Genomic DNA, 16,386 nt, shown 5'->3' on the forward strand with positions numbered 1-16,386 from the left:
TATAAACTCCATAGCCTACCTGAGTATTGTTGCTGACCATGTCCATTCCTTTATGACCACAGTGTCTCCATCTTCTGATGGCTACTTCCAGCAGGATAACACGCCATGTCATAAAGTGTGAATCATCTCAGACTTGTTTCTTGAACATGACAAAGAATTCACTGTACTCAAATGGCCTAGACTAAAATCTTTGAGGAATTAACCCCTGTTGAATCTATGCTATGAAGGATTAAGGCAGTTCTTAAAGCAAAAGGAGGTCCAACTAGGTACAAGTAAGATGTGCCTAATACAGTGACCGGTGAGTGTATAGGTGTGTGTGTGTGTGTGTTTAAATTATATGATCTTTTATTTATTTATAATGCCATAACATGGCACACACAAAAAAATCCTGCTTGTACAACCTACTTATTTAAAATGTTTTTTTTTTTTTTTTGTGACAACTTGGGACTACATGAAGGAATCCAGCAATATTGTCCAGTGTATTTACATGGTAATTGGTACCATAGGTAACCTAATAAAACATTTTAGATATTACCATAGAATTACTTTACTCTGTATTTCTGTCAAAGTAGTAATCAAAGAAACAAGATCTCGAAGTTTCCATGTCTAAAAACCGTGATACTACGATAAAGAAGGCTGATGTTGACAATAATTTTTAGTAGTGCACCCACATAAACGCACAACATGAGGACAGATTGCAGGGTGAATGCAGATATGTGGGACATTACTGCTGGCTACGCCTCGTACAATACCATCGCAGCCTGCCACATTCCCGCTGGCCCTCTAATGAACGGAAACCCAGGGCGGATCTGTCACCAGAACGCTGTCCTGGAAATGGTGGAGCCAAGCTGCCTACACACAGGCTGTCATATCAGGAGGAGAGCAGAGGAAATCAAAGCCTACAGAATCAAGCTCTGCCTCCATTTCAACACCTGTTTGAAACGCAGACCTTTTACGACTCTGTCAGATCCAGATGCATTTATGATGTGGATGATTCAATTGGGCTGAAGCCTCTGAGTGACAGCTTGATGTCTTTGAAGCAGCAGTCAATGTTTGTTTTGTTGGCTCAGACAGATCAGTCTCTCTTTCACAACCCTGCAGGAGAGCAATAGAGAGTAGGGAGAGGGGGGAAAATTGAGAGAGGAAGATCAGTTGACACCAACAGACAGATGGATGGATGGATGGATGGATGGATATATGGACTGATGGATGGATGGATAGATGGTTACACCAACAAATGGATGGATCAATGGATAGATAAATAGATGGATGGATGGTTACACCAACAGACCGAGATAGATAGATAGATAGATAGATAGATAGATAGATAGATAGATAGATAGATAGATAGATAGATAGATAGATAGATAGATAGATAGATAGATAGATAGATAGATAGATAGATAGATAGATAGATAGATAGATAGATAGATAGATAGATAGATAGATAGATAGATAGATAGATAGATAGATAGATAGATGCGGATGGAATATAATTGGTGGAGGGATACACCAATGGACCAATAGATAGATGTTTTGTGTGTGGATGCAGTGAGTGGTGAAATTGAAGTGGCTTCCTCTGATCCATTAGAGCATCTTTCCCCATCAACAAGACAAAGTGGCTGTCAGAGAGCTGGAGTGACTCTGATCCTCCACCCACCACACAAACAGCCCACAATGCTCTTCTGATCTCACTGAACTGTCAGTCACCAAAGGGAATACACATCAGTAGATAGATTTGATAATATAGTTTTAAAATACCATCTATTTGAACATACAGTATAAGTATTTTTTTACATAATCAAAAGTGCAATAGAAAGAAAACCTTAGATTACTTAGACATAATTAAAAATTAAGGAACAGAAAATAGAGAAAATATATAAATAACATGATATGAGCCTCAAACACCATTGCTTTCTTATTCTGTTGTATAAAATCCTGGTAAATAAACAGACACAGATCAAAACAGACTGTGATGACCCACATGGAATCCTTAATATTTACATTTTAGCATTTAGCATATGCTTTGATTCAGTGCAACTCATACCCTTAAATGTCAGAACAAAGCTCATTAATATTCACAACCCTTCCAAATATGGTCAAAGTAGACCTTATCATCTTAGGGGTCTATCCCATAAGGGTCTACATGGACCTCAAATTATGTACCCAGAGGAACGTATGGCTGCATTTTGTCTTTAAAATAAATGCCACGGGCGGTATGACGCTTTTCCTTTGTGCATTTACCAGCTGACCACTTACCTCCATGTGGATGGCTTTTCCACTGTTACCAGTTTGTCCAGTGGCTCGAAACACAGAGAGGAGTTTAGTGACTTGAGACACAGAGAGGTGGTTTGAGTCCGGTGACGAACGATTCCAGAAAGCAGGTAAGACAAAAACAGAATCCAAAAAATAAAATGAACAAGTAAATAACAGTGAGAATTTGCTAAAATCTGAAAACGTGGTAAAAATCAGGTTAGGGCTTTTCTTTTTCTGGATTGGTTTTGAAAACATTATCGGTTGGGTATAGGGAAGTGAGTGGGCAGGTCAATCGGTGCTTTTGAAAACACTATTGGTTGGGTTTAGGGAAGGAGGAGGGTGACCCAGTCGGTTGGTCAGTCAGTCAGTCGACAGTGGCCTCTGGTTAATTTACAGGAGAACAACAGGCGCGAATGGCACTCGCGAAAGAAATTTGAGATGTCAAAAAGTGTACACAGCGGTCTCTGGCGGTTTTGCGAAAACAAAAACTGCAAGAAAACTTAGCTCCTGGGATGTTTTTTGCTCTCTCCAGAATTGTATACAGGGGTATGTAAACAGGATGAGCCTGGGTTGTTTAATTTCCTTGTATAGCCATGGGATCCATCCGAAATCTTTCTAATATTCTGATTTGGCAACCGAGGATCATTCTGAAAACACACCCCTACATACATTTCTAGAGACCACAAAATACCTTCCAGGGGGTACGTTTTTTTGCAGTTTTTGTTTTCGTGAATCCACGAGAGGCCGATGTGTACGCTTTTTCAGATCTCAAAAATCTTGCACGAGTGCCATTCGCGCCTGCTGTTCTCACATACTGTAAACCCACCAGAGGCTGCTGTTTGACTTACTGACTGACTGACCGATCAACTGACCCACCCTCCTCCTTCCCTAAACCCAACATATTTTATTGATTGAACAGCACACCCACTTCTCTAAACCCAACTAACAATATTCAAAAGCGATCCAGAAAAAGAAAAACCCTCGTCTGATTTTTACCACGTTTTCAGATTTTACCACATTCTCACCCTGTTATTTATTTGTTTTTGTTTTTTTTTTTGGATTTAGTTTTATCTGCTTCCTGGAACCGTTTTTCGCCAGACTCGAACCCTATCATCATGGTCAACTCCTCTGCGTCTCAAGTCCACCAACATACATGGCGAGCTAACAGGACAAACTTGAAACAGTGGGAAAGCTGTCCATATGGAGGTAAGTGGTCAGCTGGTAAGCGCAATAAGCAACGGTGTCATACCGCCCCCATAGCGTTCGTTTAAAAAATTAAATGTCATCATACGTATTTCTGCCTACATAATTTGCGTTCTCCAGAAACGTATATTGGGCTACATTTTCAGAATGAGCCTATGTTGTGATTTAGTGCACTTGACTGTTTGCGCTGCTTTTTATGCATTCATTTGAAATATATATTTTTTAGAACCATAATAAAAGTTATTTTTGATTAATTAAATACATCCACTCGTCCTAAAATCACGATTTCTTACAAACTGTTCAAAATTTTCACTCGTAACCAGTTTCATAATAATTATTTTGGTCTGCAGGAAGCTTACAGTGCTTACAGTCTCAATTAGAGCTGGTGTACAAGTGTGTTCATATTGTGAAATTGTAGTAACCCTTGGATCCATGTGTGGGTGTGACAAACACTAAAGGAGAAGACAGCATTAGCATTTAGTAAGCTTTGCACGACAAAACAGCTGATGACGATGTCAAGTTTATTAGAGACATTCAGATTATCACATATTTGCAATGTCTGGTAGTCTTTTTTATCTATTAAATATTATGATTGTAAAAGTGTTATCATATTAGATGTGAGAACGAACTGATTCATAGCTGTACTTTTCCTAGCTGTTTCCGTCAGGGCCATACTGTATGAATTGCACTGTAATGGTGTCAGTTATGATGACATCATATAAAGTTTGACACATATTCTGTATAGTGTTTCAGATGGTTTATTATTATCATACAACCCTGCACATATCTGTCAGCTGTAGCCCAGTTCTCCATACAGGTACTGCTTCTGTTGCCATGGCAGCGAGAAAACCCTGCAGTGAGATGAGCAGAACAGCAACCTTTCATTTCAGTGTTATTACAATATATATATATATATTTTTTAGAGCAAATTGCGAGAGGCAGATAAATTAATAAAACTCTGAAAAAACTGAATAATTGATTGCTCAGTTTAGAAGGATTGAATCCAATGTACTGGAGATTCTGATCACCAGAGGACAGTCAGTTACATAACTAAACCAGAAGGTGGCGGCAAGTAAACATCTTGTTAATTATAACGTAAGGTCAAAAATGCGCAATGTTTTACAATATTACTTTACATGAATCAGAATCAAGATCCCACAATCCACAATAACATTAATTAGACTTTAAAAATAAATAAATAAAAGATAAACTCTATTGGAGAATTACCAACCTACATCATACGTGACGTCACACAGGTTTAACCTTGCACACCGGTTGCAAAAAAAGACCTGTTTCATTAGCAAACATGTCGCGTTGTGCGGTAGGATGCTAAAATCAAGAGTCCAAATATTCATTCATTCATTCTTTTTCTTTTTGGCTTAGTCCCTTTATTAATCTGGGTCGCCACAGTGGAATGAACCGCCAACCTATCCAGCATATGTTTTATGCAGCGGATGCCCTTCCAGCTGCAACCCATCTCTGGGAAACATCCATACACACTCATACTCTACGGACCTGTACCACATGTCTTTGAACTGTGGGGACAACCAGAGCATCTGGAGGAAACCCACGCAAACACGAGGAAATCATGCAAACTCCACACAGAAACGCCAACGACCTTCTTGCTGTGAGATGACAGCACTACCTACTGCGCCACCGTCGCCCAAGTCCAAAAATAGAAAACTTAAATTTTACCGTACACCACACTGCTTTTAATGCCAACCGCAGACGTCTTTGGCTAACAGCCATCAGAGTAGCTAAATGGAGTGAGGGCCTAATTAAAAATGCTGGACTCTGCAGTTCTCATTTTATATCAGGTAAGTTCACGCTATGCTGAATCATACATATTACTCATTTTTGAATGCAGCAATGATTTCAGCAAAAACAGTTAAATATGGTTAATTAAACTGAATGCTAAGAATGAAATTTAAAAATGTACATTCACTCTCTGCCTTACAGGTGCAGTCAAATTGTCAAAATGCAGTTGTTTTGCTTGTTGATGATCACCCAGGCCTTGTACAGTTCCGTCTTCTTTACCTTGTCCTTGGCTAGACAGCATCTCGGTTTTTAGCACTACATAGTTTTGATTCTGGCAATCATGGATCATTATTTCTTGCACATGACCACACAGAACAAAATTGTTGGCATTCAAAGACTTGTAGGCCTTTAACTTCTCTCTTGTAAAAACACTTGGAGTTTCAATAAGATAGTTGTACAGTATATTTCGAGCTGGATGCTTGGCCATTTTGTCTTATCCAATATCCAGTTGGAGGGTGCTATCGCAAATGGACCTATCAGACAAATACCGCTCACTTTAACGTTAATTTTGCAAAATAACTGTGCTTATCACTGGGTGACAAGCTATTATAATATGCTGAAAGCATTATCTAAATAATATATTTAATATGTAAATAATATAACAATACAACAACAAACTTTGTACCGCATCGAATGTCATTCACTTGCTGTAAATGCTAGCACGTTTTTTTCTGCAACCTCGATGCGCTAATCCTAAATGTTTAAAAACTGGTAATTCGCCTATATGACAGATAGTTCATGCAATAATGATACAGCTTAGAATAATAAATATATATAAATAAAACAGTAAATAGTAAAAAAAATTATTAAAATTAAAATTGCCCTGTTTAGGTAGCGGTGCTGCTGTGTACATTACACCTTTACCGAATTAAAATATACTACAAATAGAACAAACAAAAATGTAGTTAAACATGTTAAACACAAAATAACCATGGTTTTGCTGAGTTTGAAAACATTATTTAAAAAAAAAAAATATATATATATATATATATATATATATATATATATATATATATATATATATATATATATATATATATTTTTTTTTTTTTAATATATATAAATAAATAAAAAATGATACTAAATACACTTGTAATAAACCATGGTCAATTTTTATACTTCGTGAGTATTTTCAGTGTGGCCACAGTTAATATATAGATGAAAAAATAAAATAAAATCAACCCAGGCATACTACTACATCTGAAGAGAACCAAATATGTAACAGGTGGTTCTTTTATTGCAGTTTTTGTGAATCCAGCAGAGGCCGCTGTTGGCATTCTTTGAGACGATTTTTGAGAATTTTTGCTGATTTTACCACATTCTCACGCTGTTATTTAATTGTTTATTCAATTTTTTTGGCTTTTGTTTTTGTAGTACTCACTTTTTGGAACTGTTCTTTGCCGAACTCAAACCCAATCCTCGTGGTCAGCTGGTGGTAAGCGGTCAGCTGGTCAGCACAAAAAGGAACTGTGTCATACCACACTGTAGCGTTCGTTTTAAAGACAAATGCAGCCATACGTACTTCTGGCTACATAATTCACAATCTCCAGAAATGTATATAGAGCTACATTTTCAGAACGAGCCTATGTTGAATAAAATACTGTCAGCACCACACAAACAAACCACAGGATAAAAATATGAACAAGATGACAAGATGAACTTTTCTATTTAAAATAATAGATGTAAATTGTTTATTTAATGTATAACAGCTTTATAAACAATTGTATTACGTATTTATATTTGGATATTTTTGAGGTGAATCTAGACAACAAAAAAAAAAAATTCACATCGATCAGCTATATAGAATACATAGCTGTACTTTTGTATTGGTTTACATTTTTAATCCATAGCCATATTTAGCACTGTCTTTATTATTTTTAATTAGAAACTTTTATCATGTATTAACAAAAACAAAACCAAACATACAAACCAAACAAGATTATATACATATATACATACAGTACATACAATTACAAGAAAATTATACATACATGCAATATAAAGGTATCAAAACAGTGGTATATTAATAGCAGGTGATACAAGTTATATGTTATAGAAAAAAGATTCATATCAGCTTACTTTAGAAATCCTATAAAGGGATTCCATATTTTGAAAAAAAAATAAAATAAATCAGGTTTTCTCTTAACTATATATGTAACTTTTTTTAATGCCAACAATGAGACAATTCTTGCAATCATTGTTTAAAAACAGGGATTTCTGTATTTTTTCTGTGACGAGTTATTTTAGGTTTTGCATGTAATAAACAGAAGATCAACTTTTTTTATCTGAGCTAATAAAAGAGCTTGCAACAGGAAAAATATGTCATATACAAAGGTCCTTTTAACACATTTATTATAGCCGGAATTAATAAGAAATAACTTTGCGATCTCCCTGCTGAAAAATCCAGCTTAAACCAGCCTAGGATGGTTGGCTGGTTTTAGTTTGTCAACCAGGCTGGTTTTAGAGGGGTTTTGGCCATTTCCAGGCTGGTTTCCAGTCATTTCCAGCCTGGTCTTAGCTGGTCAGGCTGGAAAACGACCAGCTAAAACCAGCTTGACCAGCCTGGTTTAAGCTGGACACAGCTGGTTTTAGCTGGGCTTCCAGCCTGGCTAGGCTGGTCAAGCTGGTTTCAGCTGGTCATCTCCCAGCCTGACCAGCTAAGACCAGGCTGAAAATGGCTGAAAACCAGCCTGAAAATGGCCAAAACCCCTCTAAAACCACCCTGGTCGACCAGCTAAAACCAGCTTACCAGCCTAGGCTGGTTTAAGCTGTTTTTTTCAGTAGGGCTCATAATGTTGTTTTGCTAAATATATATTTCAACCTGTGTCTCATCAGTAAATGACTGAACAGAACAATCTCCCACCTGTGCTGGATTTGCAGACTTGGCTTTATACTCATGCCGTATCTGTTGTGTGGTGGGATTTGGGAGATGACGTCCTGCATTTCTGTCCATGTAATGGCCGGATCAAAGCTTTGAAGAGGGAAGTGAATCTCTGGCAGAGCTTCTATAACATTCTCAGGTCTGACATGAGCGGAGCATTCCTCCAGTGTGAAATCATCTGGCCTGCCACCACAACCTTTCTGTTCTACAATACAATAGAGTAAGTACCTCATGTGCTAAAACACGCTAGCAGCTTTATGTTAAAGCATGTCAATAAATCTTTGCAACTTTAACTCTTAACTGTGCTAAAACATGGTAGCATTGTTTCAAAACAAGCTAACAACATGCTATAGTATGTTAGCAACTTTCCAAAACATCTTAGCAACATAATGCTAAAATTAGCATCTTGTTGAAACACATTAGCAGCTTACTAAAACATTAGTTATTTGTTAAAACGTGTTAACAATTAAAAATGAGCTAAAATTACAACAGCAGTCTGTCTGTCTGTTTTTTCTGATGCCTGTTTACTATTCAAAACCTTTAATATTCAAGTTTGTGTTCAGTGTAATATTCAAGCAACTTTAAATGACTTGTTTAACCCTGTTGTTTAATATATGCATGTTTTTTTACATTTAAATATATAAGACATTTATAAGTATTACAGTGCTCAGCATTTATAAGTACAATACACCCCTCTTTATATTCACATTTTTAATAGGAAGCTATACAATATTATATTTGTGCATATACATTAGATTAGTCTAGAATTAGGTTCTTGGCAAGGCAAGCTGATCCATTGGATGTTCATTATTTAAAATTGTTAGCAGGAGCTTTGATTCAACCCCATTTTGATTACCTCCTTTTGGTATAGTAGCTGCTCACTGAGTATGAAGGAAAAATTGCAAAAGGCACAAAAAAATTTTGTTTGAATAATTTTAGAAATTCATCCTAGACCACATTTGCACAAAGAGTTTTTTTTTTTTTTAAAAGAATTAGGTATGTTAACTGTTAGTAAAAGAGTATGTATTTATTTTATTTTTTTTACTTGGAATGATACTTAAAATATTTAATAATGTGGTTCCTAGTTATTTGGTGAGCTATTTTCAAATGGTGAGGCAACAGCATTTATACGGTACTATAGGGGTTGGGATTTTAATATTTGTTCATAAATTTAGTCTAGTGGGGAAAAATATGTTTTTATATACAAGTGCAATCATGTGGAACAAATTACCAAAATCGAAAACTTAAGTAGGTTCAAAAAAAGTGATCAACAGATGGTAGTTTGATGAGGATAATCAGTGTGCATGGTGGATGATGATGTTTTATTTTACAGTATATGTTATTGTATTGTGAATATAGCATTACAGCTGGAAGGGCATCCGCTGCGTAAAACATATGCTGTATAAGATGGTGATTCCTTCCGCTGCGGTGACCCCTGATTAATAGAGGGACTAAGCCGAAAAGAAAATCAATGAATGAAGGAATAAATCTATTTGTTAAAAAATTTATTCCTGTTTTAAAATGAGGAGGTACTGTTAGTTTTATGCATCAACTGTATTTTAAAGCCATACTTTTTTATTAACTTTTTTTAATACAAACAAGCCTAGGGCTTTATTGGGTTTTTATCCTCAACAGTTTTATTTCAATATGTGTGGGATACCTGTATTTTTGTACTGCTTGTCTATTATAAAAAATCAATTTAATTCAATTAAAGTCAGTACTGAAGCCAAATCTGGAGCTTATCTAACAAAATAGCTTACAATAACAGCCCAAAAACTAGTACACCACATTTATATGGTATAGAAAATTATTAAATACACATTAGAGGAAAAATCAAGAGAAGCAAAAAATATATATATAATAATAAATAAATTTGTATTTGAAGTTTTGTAAGTTTTGAAAGTTTGTAATTTTTTCCCAATATTTTGCTTGAGGTTAATTGCATTATCTTTCAATTTATAAATATGTTTGGTGACTAAAATATTATTTTAATAAATATATCTGTTTAATAAATCTGATTTTGATTAAATGCACCGAAATACATTGCCTATGTTCACTGAGAAGTGAATTAAAATACTCACTTTCAATATGGGATGTATTCAATTATGCTGTGCACTGTATGTCATTTCAAATGGCTTGCATTAAATTATAAAAGCAACAAAAATAAAATATTAATAAAAATTCAAATAGAAATGAATGAATATTAACGATGAACTACCTTACAAGGTAAGTTTATAATAAAAAAAAGAAATAATTGGTAAAAGACAACTTTGTCTATTAATTAATTTACACATTTATTATTTATTAAACATACATTTTAATATTGTCATAAAGGCAACACAGTGGCACAGTGGTTAGCACTGTCACCTCACAGCAATAAGGTTGCTGGTTCGAGCCTCGGCTGGGTCAGTGGGCATATCTGTGTGGAGTTTGCATGTTCTCCCTGTGTTTGTGTGGGTTTCCTCCCGTTTTCCCCACAAGTTCAAAGACATGCGGTACAGGTGAATTGGGTAAGCTAAATTGTCCGTAGTGTGTGGATGAGTGTGTATGGATGTTTTCCAGTGATGGGTTGCAGCTGGAAGGGCATCCGCTGTGTAAAACATATGCTGGATGAGTTGGCGATTCATTCCGCTGTGGTGACGGCAGATTAATAAAAGGACTAAGCTGAAAAGAAAATGAAATATGGGCATAAATTAAAGTACAGACAGATTTATTTTACAGATGAGCTGAGATCTTTCTGTACTGTATATCTGCAATGAAACCCAGCTGCCAGCAGATGACAGAAAAGCTCAACTGATCAGCGTACACCAGATTATGAGGAACAGATACAACTCCCATGGAGAAAACAAAAATGGTTTAATGTCAGAAATGAATGCAGTCAGAATTATTAGCCCTTCTGAATTATTCGCCCCATGTTTATTTTTTTCCCCAAGTTTTGTTTAACTGAGAGATTTTTTTCAGCACATTTATAAACATAATAGTTTTAATAACTTATTTCTAATAGCTGATTTATTTTATCTTTGTCATGATGACACTACATAATATTTTACTGCTTGAAGTAACATTTAAAGGCTTAACTAGGTTAATTAGGTTAACTAGACAGGTTAGAGGAATTAGGCAAGTTATTGTATAATGATGTTTTTTTCCTGTAGACTATTGAAAAAAAAAATAGCTTAAAGGGGCTAATAATTTTGTCCTTAAAATGGTGTTGAAAAAATTAAAATCTGATTTTAATCTAGCCAAAATTAAATAAGACTTTCTCCAGAAGATAAAATATTATCAGACATACTGTGAAAATTTCCTTGCTCTGTTAAACATACAGTATTTGGGAAATATTAAAAAAAAATCAAAGGGCTTCAATAATTCTGGCTTCAACTATGTATAAATGTACAAAGTTCATTCCGCTGTGGCGACCCCTGATGAATAAAGGGACTGAGCCGGAGAAAAAATAAAGGAATGAATGTTATTTATTACAAATATAGATTTTTTTCTCCTTTTTATCTGCTGTTTCCATTTTTTGACAGACCCAGGACTCAAGCACGTTTACCTACGCAGCTGTAGGACATTATTTCCCATCTAAAACTGTTAAGAGATGGCATAATAAAGAAGGTGAGAGAAAAGCAGGGCAAGCATGATGCCAGCCCAAAAACACAGTTGCTGTTGTTATTACCCTTTAAACTGAGCTAACTTAAGTTGTGAATTGAAAAAAATTCTAATGGAAACACAAAATACCATATCTTTGTCATGATGACAGTCAAAAATATTTTACTAGATATTTTTCAAGACACTTCTATACAGCTTAAAGTGACATCTAAAGGCTTAACTAGCTTTATTAGATTAACTAAGCAGATTAGGGTAATTAGGCAAGGTATTGTATAATGATGGTTTGTTCTGTAGACTATTGGAAAAATATATAGCTTAAAGGGACTAATAATTTTGTCCTTAAAATGTTTTTTTAAAAATAAAAACTGCTTTTATTCTAGCCAAAATAAAACAAACAAGACTTTGTCCAGAATAAAAAAATATTTCCAGACATACTGTGAAAATTTCCTTGCTCTGTCAAACATCATTTGGGAAATATTCAAAAAACAAACAAAAAAAGAAAAAAAAAGAAAATGACTTTTCAGAATTTTCTAATTCTGAGTACAACTATATATATATATATATATATATATATATATATATATATATATATATATATATATATGTGTGTGTGTGTGTATATATCTACCTTTTTGATATATATATATATATATATGTGTGTGTATATATATATATATATATATATATATATATATATATATATATATATATATATATATATATATATATATATATATATATATATATATATATATATATCAAAAAGGTAGATCTGTTTGACACAAATTGTGAATCCACAGTTTCTTTGTGAAATCTCACATTATAATCTCTCAGAAACAACTCAAATGTCAACACACTAAAGTATAAGGGCATTCCTCACTAGTTTCCCAGATGAGCCTGTGTTATTCAGGGGTTGTTTTCTTGGAATAACATACCTTGGAAGGTTGCAACTAATTAAATAAAATTGAGTATTTCAGTCAGCCATGTAATAAATAAACCTATATCCAGCATCATAATTAAAAAATTAACTAAATACAATTAAATAATGTTGTTGTTGTTTTAGTCATAGTAGAATGGCTAATGCAGAGTTATGTAATTTGGTTAATGTTGATTGCATGATTTTCAAAGTAGTCGTGTGACAGATGTTTTCACACTGCCATCTAGGGTGGCGTTTCATCGCTGCTGTGTTTACACTGCAAGATGGACCAGTGACAGGGTGTCTCACACTGCATCAAATAGGAAGAATTGATTCAGTCTGCAAACTACATCTCACAACCAAACACATGTGAGAAGTGACATGAAAACAACGCGAGGTCACGAAGTATATCTTTTGTCATTAACTACATAATGAGAAAGAAGCCTTTAGTGGGGTAGAAAATGTACTTAGTTTGCTCATCTGGGTTTTGAAGGGAATTAGCAATTTAACTTTTTTTCTTTTTTAAATCTATTGTGATATTGTTCAGATGACACGTCAAACAGACACGGGTGCTCCCGCCAAATTTCTTCTAGTTGTTTCTCCATTTCTTAGGCCCATATAGACTGAAAAGAACACCTAACTTTTCCTCTAACCTCCCGCTGGCCTGCAGATACCCACACTAGTGAATGCTGCTCTCTTATTGGCTGTAGGTTATCGCCGATGTTATTTATTTCTCGATCATAACACATTTCACATGGCATGATTTTGAAATTTTTATTTTTATTTTTTGTTATTTTTTTTTCTTTTAGATCGCATATTTGGTAGTTGGTATTTTGATTGTTACTCTTGTGAATGAGCACCGATTTACCTGTGATTTCAGACATGTGTCGGCGATTTCTCAAAACTGTCGGCGAAAATCATTGGGGGTAAATGGATAATGGAAGCGCATCTAGTTTTGGTGGATTTAGGGTAGATTTAGACTGAATCATTGAATAAATCACTGTAAAGCAGGGGTCTCAAACTGCCGCTCCACGGGCCTCTTACGGCCCCCCTCTTCCACCCTTTATCCGGCAACAGACATCAGAAATATACCTAATATCAATGTTGTGAAGTCTCATATAGCCTCTTGTGATTTTGATGAATACATTTAAAGTACTGCACTATATATTATGTTGAGTTTTACTTTCAGTTTCTCTCAGTGTGCGGTCAAGTGTAATGCCCATGTAGTTTATTTCTGGGGCTGATTTAAACATTGAAATATATATATCTGTAAGTGCTCTATTTTTGTAAATATTTAAAAGTCATTTGATTATTATCGATTTTATACCACCTGTATTGTGTTACACAAACACTTCTTCATGGCTTACACGTTATACTGGTGGTGTAACAAATGTTATAGGTTTGCTAATATTCGATTCAAATTGTCTCATTTAATAGATTTTCCTCATATGCATATTAAGATTTGTATGAAAATGTACATTAGTAAAATTGTATCGCTGGTTGAATTGAACATGTTAAAGTAAATGTGAATATATGCATACTTTCCCTCTACCCCTCACCGTGACGTCACTAGCTTCATTTGACTGCATTGTGTCTGACATTGCCTCGCTGAGTGATGCAATCTCAGCTTGCATCATAAAGGCTGCATCCAGATACTATTTGTCCACACACACAATAGCCACACAAATATTTCAGCAGCTGTGTGACACAAAAAACATGCTGATTTGCATTTTCACTGGTGACAGGCAATGCTTAAAATATAAATATAAAGTCTGTTGCCATAAGATGCATCAATGACATCAGTTTACACTTTTTTTACTGCTTGAATATTAAAACGGCTTTCCTATAAATTGTCAGTCATTGAAATGGCCCCTCGCCAGTTTAAGTTCGAGACCCCTGCTTTAAATACAGTAAAAAAAAAAAAAAAAGGTTGATCCTGTCTGTTATGAGTAAATCTAAGTGTGTTTTTAAATACTTTGGATGGATAAAAGCCTGTTATACAGACCACCAAAGCACTCGGATCTGCATTTGACAGCTCAGGATAGTCTTGTTTTTGTCATTTTAATAAAATGAAACACTTGCAGATTTAATGCTGTGTTAATAAACGTTTAGCCAATAAACTGTGACAGACTGATTGTTCATGCTATAGTGAGCCACTCTGATAAATCAAATATCCACTTCCATCCTCATGAACCGCTTGAAAATGTATGTCTATCCATCGCTCTTTAAATGTCAGTACGGTGCCTGAGAACTATATTGAGGGAATTAGCTTCACAGCTCACCGCACTGCTAATCGTGCAACGCTGCGTGTGAAAATGCGCCATGTGTCATTTGTCAGAAATGAGGCCAACTCTTTATAAATGTGTGTGTGATGCAGGTGTAAAGATGAGTCTAGGGCTTAACAGTTCCTAGATCTAAACAAAAATAAATATGACTAGAACTGACAGTCCCGGGGGAGAATAGAACCCTTCTTTAATGCCAGTGTGAGAAGTCTGCTTAGTCTCAGATGAGCCATCAGTTTCCTATTTAATTTTTTATTGTTCAGATGCTGTTCGCTTTACAGCTCATGCTGTAGATCCCATTAGATTTTTTTATTTCAGCATCGAATTAGTTTTCAGATGCATTTACACAACCCCAAGAGCTGTAAACTGTTGATGCTTTTAAGAATGAATTTACTGTACACAACAGTGGTGTTTTTGCATAGAATTGTAAAAAACGGTACATCATGTACAGTATATGTGAATTATTTGTTCAGTCTGTAGTTATGCATGACGATCAGTACAACACTTTCAGACTACAGGACCACATGTGTGCAGATTTTTTTTTAACTAGGTGACATTGCCATCTACTGGCTTGGCAGTATAGCTACACTGTAAAACAAATGTTTTTAGCTTATTTACGGTTGTAAGTTGCATTATGGGATGTTGATCTCTGCTCTGTTGACTTTTGATGTTGAAAATTCAACTCTACAGTTTAACAAAGTTACTTTTATTGGCATTTCCGTAGCTTAAGATGTATAAAAGATAATAAATAGATAAATAAGTTTGTTAAATAATACAACATGTACTGGCAATTTATTACAAAATTCCTTGTAAAGTAATATATAACACCAACCTAGACAATATATCACTGTAAACTATTAAAAGTGTTTAAAAAAATCACTTTTAATATATGCTCATGCTTGATTTGTTAATATATATATATATATATATATATATATATATATATATATATATATATATATATATATATATATATATATATTATATATATATATATATATATATATATATATATATATATATATATATATATACAGTATATATATATATATATATCCTTAATAATTAAAAAAAATTATAAAAAAAGAAGTGTTTTTTTCATACATCCTTAATAATATACAACCACTCAGTTAACATGAAAACGACTGTCATATTTCCTATTTCCCACAAAAGCCTTCGCTCAAAAGGCTTTGATTGGTCTGCTAACATTATGTGCTGTGTTTCGCGGATCAGCTCCACACCATCAGGAAACGTCAAGCAAGCACTTTGCCTCTGTTGTGCAAATACTGTCAGTCAGTATAGCCACAGCAACCTGAACCTGAATCAGACAGAAAATGAAGAGGACACAGCTGATCCTCACGCCTGGGCTCTAAAATAAAAGTCTGACAAGTGTCTTTCATATATATTTGGGTTATAAGCATGAGTAA

The 16,386-nt window shown here is 34.7% G+C and overlaps 1 long non-coding RNA gene across 1 annotated transcript in view; it reads left to right on the forward strand.

Annotated features, from left to right (window-relative positions):
- The first annotated feature begins 8,191 nt into the window (after positions 1–8,191).
- The window catches only part of LOC137489259 (uncharacterized), a 65,852-nt gene continuing 57,657 nt past the window's right edge, over positions 8,192–16,386 (forward strand). Inside the window, exons 1-2 of the long non-coding RNA XR_012399466.1 lie at positions 8,192–8,378; positions 11,683–11,767. This is a non-coding gene — a long non-coding RNA (uncharacterized lncRNA). The remainder of the gene's footprint in view (positions 8,379–11,682; positions 11,768–16,386) is intronic.

This window comes from Danio rerio, chromosome 24, assembly GCF_049306965.1.
Source record: "Danio rerio strain Tuebingen ecotype United States chromosome 24, GRCz12tu, whole genome shotgun sequence".
Taxonomy (NCBI): domain Eukaryota; kingdom Metazoa; phylum Chordata; class Actinopteri; order Cypriniformes; family Danionidae; genus Danio; species Danio rerio.